The following is an 11,579-nucleotide window of genomic DNA, read 5'->3' as shown; positions in this document are numbered from 1 at the left end:
TCAGCCTTCCTGCTCCTATGATGCTGCTTGGCCTGCTGTGTTCATCCAGCTCTACACCTTGTTATCTCTAATGTAAAGTGTTGACTTCTTTGTGGATGTAAATAGCAATGTTTCTGTTGTTCAAGGATTGTTTCTGGTTTTTGAACATTTTTTTGAAATTGTCCCACCTTCTTGTAAAAGTGAGGTTCTTATGATCAAGCTGGATATTGCATTTATTCTGATATTTCATTGCTCCACAGCTCAGACAGTGAATTCTAGTACCTAAAGATTTGAACAATCTTTGCATTGTTTTGTCATGTGATTATCTAGCGTGTTTGTATTTTGTGAAGTTGATCGATTCTGATGGCCTTCTAGAGTAAATTTGTCCTTCTTTTCCCAAAGTCTTCTGTGTTTTTTTTTGCACCTCAGTTTTTAACATAACCTGGGAAGCCTTTTGCAGTGTGAGATCTTCCTTTGATACTACAAAATCTGAAAGAGATGAATAGAAATCCCAACAACAATTCTGTCTCTAATTATTTTGGGTTGTTTTGCTCTATTTTAGTATGTTTCAGACAATCTACATAAACCATTGATGAAGTTGTCAACAGGCTTCCTGTTTCAGAGATAGTAGGAACTGCAAACTGTATTCTTTTATTGAATTATATCCTTTTCATTATATAATTGGTTTTTACAGTAAAATAGTTGTCAGAAGTAGTCAAGATATCATCAAAGATTTTAGTATCCTCTTTAAATTTTTGTCTATGAATAACATATTCTGCTGTGGTCCCACAGAATAAAGGAGTGTGTTAACTTGGCCTGCTTATAATTTTGCATGTAGACCTGAAGCAATTCTGAAATCTCATGAACTGTCTTCACAGTTGACCAAATTAATTTTCTGTCTGAGTTTCTGTAATGTTGAATCTATCTGGAAGTTTAATGTGCTTTTTTTTCCATTTTTTCGTTTAAATTAAATTGCTCACTTTAAGTTCTGATACTTCTAACAAATTAGTTAAATTCTGCTTAATGTTTAGCTTTTCTTCTTCGAGTCTGAATTATGGTTTCAATTCAATTGTAATGAAGGCTGTCAGAGAACTACCAGCTTCAACATTACTCCAAAAAGGCTCTGACTTCACAAATTCAGGCAGTCTAGAGGCTTTACTATTCTGCCAGAATGCAATCCCTTTGGTTCTGGAAGACAGGTATATCTCTGGACTGAATACTATCCACTTTGATTCTGTTCTTGACAGTCCTTTTAAACAGGAGGACCTTTTATCTCATGGATTTTCTTTGCAGAGGATGATTATCCTGTTGCAACAGGTCATTTCTTTTTTTCCAGCATCCTGGATACCTGGACCAGACAGTTCTCTCCTTTTGGTGGCATCCTGGATCTCTCAGTTGGGTTATTTCTTCTTGAGTCTATGGACATTGGTCATTGTATCTCAGTGGTGGCTTCAATCTTTAGTCTTTGTACACAGATCTTTAATATAAACATATGAACAATGAACAAAGGGAGGCTCCATGACCCTTCGAGCCTGCTCCACCATTCAATAAGATCATGGCTGATCTGATTTTACTCTCGACTCTATGTTTCTGCACATCCCGATAGTCTTTCATCCACTTGGTAACCAAGAATTTTTCTACTTCTGCTAAAAAAGTTTTTAAATATTCTGTATCCACTGCCTTTTGATTGCCTTTTCAATTTGTTAGTGGATTTGTGTTGAAGCATGTAGATTCTTTACTTTAACTTGTTCTTGTTGAATGTTTTTAGTTCACCCACAAAGATAGAATTATTGGTAAAACCAACATTGTCACTTCCTCAGTATTAGGTACTTGAAGACTGCTTCTTGCTTTGGATGATCGCTGTAACTGGTACTGATGATACTTCCCAGGAAGATAAAGGAGTAAAATGTTCTGATAAATCTTGCATCTTCTCCACGTCTTTATTTGCTTAAGAATGCCATCGCTGTCTGTTCACTAAGCTGTATTGCAGTCTGAATTACATCGGTTGAGCATTCATCAGTAAGCTTATTTGGGGTATATTGTTCATTTGCTGTCTCATGGTTTACGTTTTCTTATAAACTGTGCTTATTCTTGCAATCTGAATTCTCTTCAGTGTTGATAGGAGTAGAAAACATTTCTGCCAACTCTGTATCATCACAGGTTACTATCCTGCTGATAGTATAATACAAATAATTTATCACAATATAATTAATCTCAACATATTCTGTTTTCTGATTGGGCACCATCGCAATCCATGAAATCCTTCCCTGAAGCAGAAGTGCTAACCACTGCCAGTGGACAAAGCATTAGCTCCGAATTGAAACACCAGCTCGACAACACTTCAGGCACTGCAATCTAGGATTAAACACAGAAATTGCTGGAGAAACTCAGCAGGGCTGGCACATCTGTGGAGAGAAAGCAGAGTTAACATTTCAAGTCTGGTAAAACTCTTCATGAAGAGTTGTGGGTTTAGAAGGTGCTAAAGAGTGGACCAAACTGGAAACATTAACTCTGTTTCTCTCTCCACAAATGCTGACAGATCTGTTACATTTCTCCAGCATTCTCTGTTTGTAATAGTAATCATCCATGCTTTACCATTTGTTCCTTAATCAGTCCTGCTGTCTGTAGTTTGAAGAAATGCTTCTGGCCTTTGCCTTAATTTAATTAATGGAACTCCCTTTTTCTGCAGCCTCAATAGTCTCCTAACCTTCTTCTTCTTTTAGAATTTGTCTTCAGGCACCTCATTTATCCCTCTCTTACTCTGATTCTGACTTGGTGATGTTCCTGAACCTGCAACATATTTTTGAATTATTTCTGTGTCTCTTGATTTCCCTTACCTCGGCTGTTCCTCATAGACCAGCTCTCGATGGTGGCATTGCTCGATCTGAGCTTTAAGTACTTTCCACTCACCTAGCTTTCACAGCCTGTAATTATGCTATCTGGTTTTAGAAGTTTCCCTTGTCCACCAGGGATTTCAAACATACTGACAGAGCCTCTGATACCAAATCACTGTCTAGCTGAACCTCCACTCAAGACAACAACACAAATCATCAGCACCTGATGGAATCTGTAACTATACTGGTATGGCAGGTGTTCCATATCCATAGAGTTTTTAGCTCACACTCACTGTGGAGTACCTCTTACCAGGTTTAAAGTGCTTTTTGCCACTGGATGTAAATTCTGTCTTGAGGAATATTCCAAGAGGTTTTCTTCTCCAGAGTTCTTAAATGTTCATCTCTTCCAGCTGCTGGCTGTCTGCTCAAGCAGCCTTCCTCAAGCTGTTTCTCTATAGCTGCCTGTGTTTTGTTTGTTGGAACTAAATGTCTTCAATATGTTGTAAGCTGATTCCTCACCACAGCTCATCATCCTGCAAAATGGATCTGGCTGATTTGTTGCCACTCTGCATCTTCCTGGTAGGAACTACAGGGCCTGCTTGGTCCAGTGAGATAGAGAATAAATACTTACTGGTCTAACAAGAAAAGGTATTTTGCATAATAGCAACTAGGTACAAATTATGCTGGTATGATAGACATTGTTTGAGACGGTGAGGGAGACATTGATGTTAGATCTTATTCCTTCAAGATCTAAAGCTATTCCCAGCCTCAGTCTATCTGATATCATAGCGAATATGCATAATCCACTCCTTAGCATTAATATTTTCAGAGCTTTCTCCTTTATATAACATATAAGGTTTTAAACTATTAATTGTACTTGGACCAAGTATACATAAAATGAGCAATCAATGTGCTGCTTTGAACAGTGAAAGGTGAAGCCTCACTACGTAGTGCAGATATCCAACTGATTCCAAGAATGACCCTAAAAATGTGTGAGGTTCTACAGAATTGTGCATGCTCTTCCAGCTGCATTCTGGTCAAATTGAATTGCAATTACTCTTGATAATGTCCCCTTTGAATTTCTTGGTTGTCCTGTAGCTTCCTTAATCCTATTTTGGTAGCCATTTCTAGATCACCAATATTGCCTATCTTTATGGTTACATGGTAGAATAGATTATTTTCTGTTTTCTTATTTGGATTTAAGAACAGGACTTTCTTCCTTCAATGACATCCAGAGTCCATTGAGGGGTTCATGTTAGATTCTCCAAAATTTGTATTTGCTCTCAATGTCCAGTGTGGTTACTGTTGCTGTCTTCTTTCCCTAGCTCCCCTCAAGCTCCATCCCAACCCACCCTCACCCAAACCCTATTTGTCAGTGATGTCTTTTTCAGGGTTTCAGCCACCATCTGCATCATTCTAAATATATATCCCTGTCTTAATGAATGCTGTCTTATTTAATTTTAATTTCCTGCTTTTGGCCTTGCTAATATTTTAAAACAACACTTGTATTTCTCAAATTATGATTTATCCTTGCATTTCAAGTGTATTTATGTGATTATGTGCTTAATTCTCATTTCTTTTTATTCCTGTTGAAAAAAAATAAAGCAAAAAAAGGCACATTCACTTTGCATTTTAATCAAAGCCAGAATCATTCTGTGCCAGGTCAGTGTTGGAGTGACACAAATCGTGGTCTTATACATGCATATATATGTATATACACACAGAATTTAATTATTTAGCCAACTAATAGCAATTTTCCCACTGCCATCTAATAAAATTAGTATGAACAAATTTATTATAATGCAGCAAGCAAAAAATAAATTGAAACACACTATGCAGTTCCTTATTATTGAAATATTTAGTCCCATAATTGCTGATCATATATATCTAACCTATATAGCATGTCATATATTGTGAATCTAACCTCACTGCATGTAGTTCAAAATCAGGGAGACACGATCAGATGGTGATATGATTTGGAACATGATACTAAGCAGCTGTTAGTGCTATTTAATTGGCTTCATTTCAATTGATTTGTGTTAGAAATTTTGTTGACAAAACATGAAAACTAACACATGGGGATTTTACTACACTCTGTTCCTTTTGTACAAAACTGCACAGTTCAGCCACTTACCTTTTTAAAAGTGTCATTAGCACATATACCTATCAATGGATGCTACTTGCTTAGAATTCCTCTATTATAGAATTAGTTTTAACAAAGTGGACACCAATTCATTTCCTCTTGTTCCTTAGCAGCTGACAGAACGCATTCTTTTTATTACAACGACGTTGACTAACTCATTTTCTGCTGGTCCTCTGCATTTTTATCACAGATTTAAATTTAGTTATAGCCAATTTTGGTTTAATGACTTGCTTTACCAGGCTTTTACAATCCAGAGCCTGTGCTCTCATCGGGGAGTTTATAAAACAGCAGGTTGTTTTTTATATGCAGTCTCCAGACAGTCCACATTCCCTGGTAAAGCCGGGATATGGCTTTTGAGCAGAGCATTTTCAACTTCTTACCAATCACATCTGTTTCATACTTCACTTATTTGTAATTTAAGTCCCTGAATTGAATCTTTCATTTTCAACAGCTGGGCTCACAAATGCAGTCTGCTTAAGAATAGAGATTTCATATCTACAGTCAACTCTCGGCTCAGCTTCAACAATACAGCCATTCCTCCGCTTGAGGCAACCAGAGATAACTACCTCTGAGCCGTGGATTTATACCATGTGTTACTTGGTTGAATAGGCTGATTCAGTTCAATATCCTTAAATTGACTGGCAATTTGCCCAGAATTAGACTGAATGCCAGAAATAAGCTGCAACATTATCATAATATCCACAATGAAAATCATTCATATGGGACCAACCAACTCACATATACAGTACACTTCTGGCATTTTCTGTTATTTGTCTTCCTTTTGCTTCTGCAAAGGCAAGAGCTGAAAGGGATGACGGGACAACACAATGAGTTTGCTCGCTGACGTATTAAAACAAAATGGAGACCCTAGTAGAAAGCCAGGAATTGGACTCCAATTCATATATGCCATTTTCTTTCTTCTCGTTGAAGTTTCTTTTAAACATAAGCTAAATTATTAAACTAAAGTGACTGTGGGCTAATGCTATTTGTAAATAATTGTGTTGAAAGCTAACATTGCAGATGATGATAATTTTGTAATGATGTAACAATTCAACCACAATACCAATCTCAGAGTAGTATGCAATTTTAACATTCATTACTTTGAACACTGCCACTCTGCCTAAAACTGGTGAGACTATTGAAGAGGAATAATGTGGTATTCTTCAGGGAAATGAGAAACTGCAATTAGTAAATTAAGAATGAGTGAACTGAGTAAAGATATTTGCTTCAGCAAATTCATTTCCTTCATAAACCTTGAACAGTTTCTCTTTTTAAGGAACTCATTCAATTCATTCAGGGTGGAAGTCAATCATCAACAAAACGGATCTGGAAAAGTTTTTCCTAAGTTGTAAGAAATGTTCAGAATATTGAAATAGAAAGGTCATTTTTGCGATTCTTTTATGATTGTCAATAACTAGCCAGTGCGCTGTTGACAATTTGAATATTTTGTTTGTCAAAGTTTCATCCATCTCTCTCCTCTCAATTTATTTTGAAGGCATTGTTTGGATTGAAATGCAATCATATACAAATGTCCATACAGGCTTCCTGTAGTCATGTGACCTCTGCCATGAGGCATACACGGTAGGCAGCCATCTTATCATCAATTCTAATGAAGACAGAATAATCAATATTATACTGTTTGAAATGTAGCATGGTTTCAGAATTGGAATTGAGAGTGTGTTGAAGATCTGTAGTAGATGCACAGCTGCTGAAAGAAACTGAGAATCCCCAAATCCCTCTATGTTGCAGCTTCCTGCAGTCCTTCCCCATTTAAATAATATTTGGATCTTCTATTCTTCCTCACAACCTCACTTTTCTCACATTCCATTTGTCAAGTTTCTGCTTACTGACTTAACCTGGATATATCCCTCTGGATACTCCTTGTTCCATCCTCACTACTTGCCTTCCCTCCTATTTTCGTGTCATCTTTAAACTTAGCATCATCCCAGTTATTAATATATTGTAAATAATTGTGGCTCCAGCACAGATCTCTGATTTTGATTCTTAAAATGCTCATTTATATCAACTTTCTGTCTTCTATCAGTTAGCAAATCTTCAATCCACTTTAATGTACTACTCCCAGCACCCATTCCCTGTTATCTTATTAAGTAACTATATGTCCAGTGCCTTTTGGAAATCCAAACATATTGCACATGTTCCCCTTTATCTAATCTGCCTGTTACCTCCTCAAAGGATTCGAACAAATTTGTCAGGCATGATTTTCTCATCATGAAGTCATGCTGACTCTGCTTAATTATATTATGTGCAATTATATTCTTTAAAATAGACTCAAACATTTTCTCATTGACTATTTTCCTAAATCTCCCAGAACACAGAAAAAATAGTCTGTATAAGTTTTAAAAGTCTTGAAGGCATACTTTGAATACTAATTGGACATAATTTATGAACGGTATGTATTCAATATTAGAACTCATGGTGCAAAAAGACACATCATTCCAAACATAAGATATAGGAGCAGAATTAGGCCAATTAGCCTTTTGACTCTTCTCTGCCATTCAATGATGTTTCCTCTACATCATTCTCCTGCCTCCTCCCTGTAACACTTAGCAATTTCCCTAGAATGAAAGGAGAGTAGAGCCATGCATTGGCTGGAAATCAAACCCGGGCATCCAGCTTAGCGGGTGAGAATTTCTATCATAGAACCACTAATGCAACCACAGCATGTCCCCAAACGAAATCATTGAAGAAAAAACTAGCAATCTGCAAGTGTGTCTTGCATGTTAAGAAAGTAACATAAGAGGGATTAATAAACAGTATAATAAACAGTAATTACCACATGAGAGCCATTGTTTGTATGATGCATTATTTAGGCAACTCAGTTACAAATGCATAACTTTTTTTTGCATGTTAAGAAAGGGAGATGTATGGATTGAAATGTAATTGTATACAAATTTCTTCCTGTTTTGCCATTGTCATGTGACTTCTGCCAGGAGGCAATCTCTGTTGGCAGCCATCTTATAACCAGTTCTACAAAACAAAACAGAGTACGAGAAACATTGCATTCATCGAACACAAAGCAGACAGTTACTTCTTGCTAGGTCTTGTACTGCAGCTCAGTGACCATTTTTTTATATATGTTTCACAGCAGTGAATGTCATCAGGTTAGTCAATGACAGGGATGAACACAGCCAACTGCTGTCCTATCTAATGGCTTGTTGGATGCCAATCATGTGGCAAAACCTTGGTTCTTTCTCCCTTCCTAATCCAAAGGCACTGAGAGTAATTATAATGCTGCAAAACTTAATCAGCTAAAATCAATTAACCTGGAACAGAGATAGTCGGAACTGCAGATGCTGGAGAATCTGAGATAACAAGCTGTAGAGCTGGATGAACACAGCAGGCCAAGCAACATCAGAGGAGCAGGAAAGCTGACGTTTCGGATCTAGACCCTTCTTCAGAAATGGGGGAGGGGAAGGGGATTCTGAAATAAATAGGGAGAAAGGGGGAGGCGGATAGAAGATGGATAAAGGAGAAGATAGGTGGAGAGGAGACAGACGGGTCAAAGAGGCGGGGGTGGAGCCAGTAAAGGTGAGTGTAGGTGGGGAGTTAGGGAGGAGATAGGTCAGTCCAGGGAGGACGGACAGGTCAAGGGGGCGGGATGAGGCTAGTAGGTAGGAGATGGGATTGGGGCTTGAGGTGGGAGGAGGGGATAGGTGGGAGGAAGGACAGGTTAGGGAGGCGGGGACAAGCTGGGCTGGGATGCGGTTGCGGGAGGGGAGATTTTGAAGCTTGAGATCAGGGTTGGAATTGGGAGCTTGCTGGTTAATATTGTTCAGATACTTAATGTACAAGTACACTGAATAGTTAAAGATGTTTTGTGCATAATATCCTAATTGAGGCCTTATAAATGGATAATATCAGCATTAAAGTAACATGTTTTAATTTATAATGACATTCATCACAAAATTACTTTAAAGACTTTCAGTGACTGGTATTTCAACTATATCAATAACCTAAAGTTTTAGTATAACTCAAGCATTAAACCAACAATCAGAGGTAACAATAAAAAGTGTAAATCTGAAGCAAAAACTACAAATGCTGTGAATACAGAGCAGCTCAGTCAGAATCTGAGAAAAGAGACTGATTAATGTTTGGGATGGGACACGTTATCAGAGCATATCATACTTTAAATATGCTGTAAGTCTACACATGAATTTATCTCAATTACACATTTCATGCATACTTTCTCAGAATAAAGAACAATGAGAATGATTATAAAATTCAGTAATCAAACCAATGGGTTCCAGACCACATTCTAACCATATGCTTCATGTTCTATCAATCATATCCATAATGGGTTCTGTCAAATCACATACTGTGCATGTCAGATTATGTTTTGCATGTATATACAAACAGAAAGTAAAGGTTAGATTTCTGTTGATACAAGACATTTTTCAGTAAGCTTTACCATCAATGTCCAAACAACACACAAGTGAACAGCATCAACTATCTCCAGAGTTCTTTGATCTCCCTAAAACCTATATTAATTGTAAAGAGAAAGATTGCTACACATCCTCACAAAAGCTGATGGCATAATACAATCTCTTGTAGAACAGTTGGACTGATATTGGAAATCCAGTGTTTTGGGAAACCAAAAGGTATGTCCTTCCGCTCAATGGTGCACTGGTAGTTTAGTATATTACAATAACATTTAGTGTGTCCCTACTTAGCTTATTTTATATACATTACAAATTTTAAACAATATGATGATGTTTTCTAATACAAACAGTACTAACAAAAGCATACAAAGACCAATTTGATAACACTAGTCTGGAGCAGTATTCATCCTTTGCAATGGATATAGCGATGTTGCACAAGATTCATTTCCAGTTTTAAAACAATTTAGTTACAAAGATAGGCCCAGAGAGCTGGGTATGTATATTTTAGAGATGTTGATAGTTGGAGTCACTTGATTAAAGTTTATAAAATAATTAAAGAATAATTTGTCCTTATTATTTTAATGGAAAAGGTTATAAATGAACTGGGGTCAAGCTTACAATCTTCATAGAATCCCTACAATGCAGAAAGAGGTCATTCAGCCTATCGAGTCTGCACCAACGTTCCGAAGAGCCTCCTACCCAGCCCAGCCCTCCACCCTATTCCCATAACAGAAGAATGTTGGATATTAGGTGGTTCGCTTCCCCCTGAAAATAATGAAACAAGATGCCAATTTATGTAGTGATAACTGATTCGCTACAGGAAAAAAATCGTGCAAGGACAGGCACAGCAATCGGTAGAGAGGAGTATATTATCCTATTTAAGATAGCAGTTGTATTGACTTTCAGTGTCTGCAAGACACGTGTTTGTTACAATCAATTTTCCATGTATTTGGCCACTCCATCCACGAAAGAACATGACTTTGCATTGCCCTGAACCCCAAGTTTGATTTGAGGTGGGAGGTGACGGTCTAGTGGTACCATCACTAGACTGTTAATCCAGAGACCCAGGTAATGTTCAGGGTACTTCAGTTCGAATCCCCACCATGGCAGATGGTTGAATTTGAATTCAATAAAATTCTTGAAATATGTTTCTAATGATGACCATGAAACCATTGCCAATTGTCAGGGAAAAACCCATCTGGTTTACTGATGTCCTTCTAGGAAGAAAACTACCATCTTTACCTGAGATAATAGGAACTGCAGATGTTGGAGAATCTGAGATACGGTGTACAGCTGGATGAACACAGCAGGCCTAGGAGCAGGAAGGCTCTGTGATGCTGCTTGGCCTGCTGTGTTCATCCAGCTCTACACCATGTTATCTACCATCTTTACCTGGTCTGGCCGACATGTGACTCCAGACCCACAGCAAAATGGTTGACTCTTAACTGGCCTCTGGGCAATTAGGGATGGACAATAAATGCTGCATAGCCAGCAATACCCACATCCCATGAAAGAATTTAAAAAAAGTGGACTTCTTCATTCCTTCTGAATATGTGACTGGTAAGCATGGAAGTCCTAACACTGAGATGCAGAATTTCTGCTGCTCATCGATGACTATTCCTTCCATTGATGGTCCCAGGATATAGCATTTGTGTCTAGCTAAGCTAAACTTCAAGAAGGTTGTGTCCTCCCATATGAACTCTTCACTTCTGTCTCTGTCATTATTCTCTTCTCCAGCTTACTAACAAACTATGTGTCACCATGTGAAAAAGAACTCTCTGTCCCAATGAAGTGTTAATATCTGAGCTAGTGCATTCTGAGCCTGGATCCCATGATGCTGGATAAAGAACCAGTTCCACTCCGGATTCATCAGTTGCTGCTGCACGTGTGAAGACCCTGGCGAACAAGAAAGATGACTGAATGTTGCATGAAATGTAGCTCATTGATATTTAATTCCATCACTAGGTAGTTGAGCAGTCTCTATCGTCCTATCACCGACGGTTAGGGATATCTATTTGCCATTGACCTCCAGCACTTCCTCCTCTGTGCAGCTATTAGCTAGGAGAGCTGTAGAAGATCCCTTCTGGTTTTCTTCCTTTAACTTTTGCTGTCCTGCAAGACAAGATTGTGGATGATGGTAAAGCTATATTTTCATTCAACAGGTAGAATGCATTTGATAGGGGTGACTATCAGGGAAAGAAATCAAATTACATTCGGATTGGG

Source organism: Rhincodon typus, chromosome 2 (assembly GCF_021869965.1).
Source record: "Rhincodon typus isolate 14 chromosome 2, sRhiTyp1.1, whole genome shotgun sequence".
NCBI lineage: Eukaryota > Metazoa > Chordata > Chondrichthyes > Orectolobiformes > Rhincodontidae > Rhincodon > Rhincodon typus.
The sequence above is the reverse complement of the archived record's forward strand: the minus strand, read 5'-3'. Positions refer to the sequence as shown.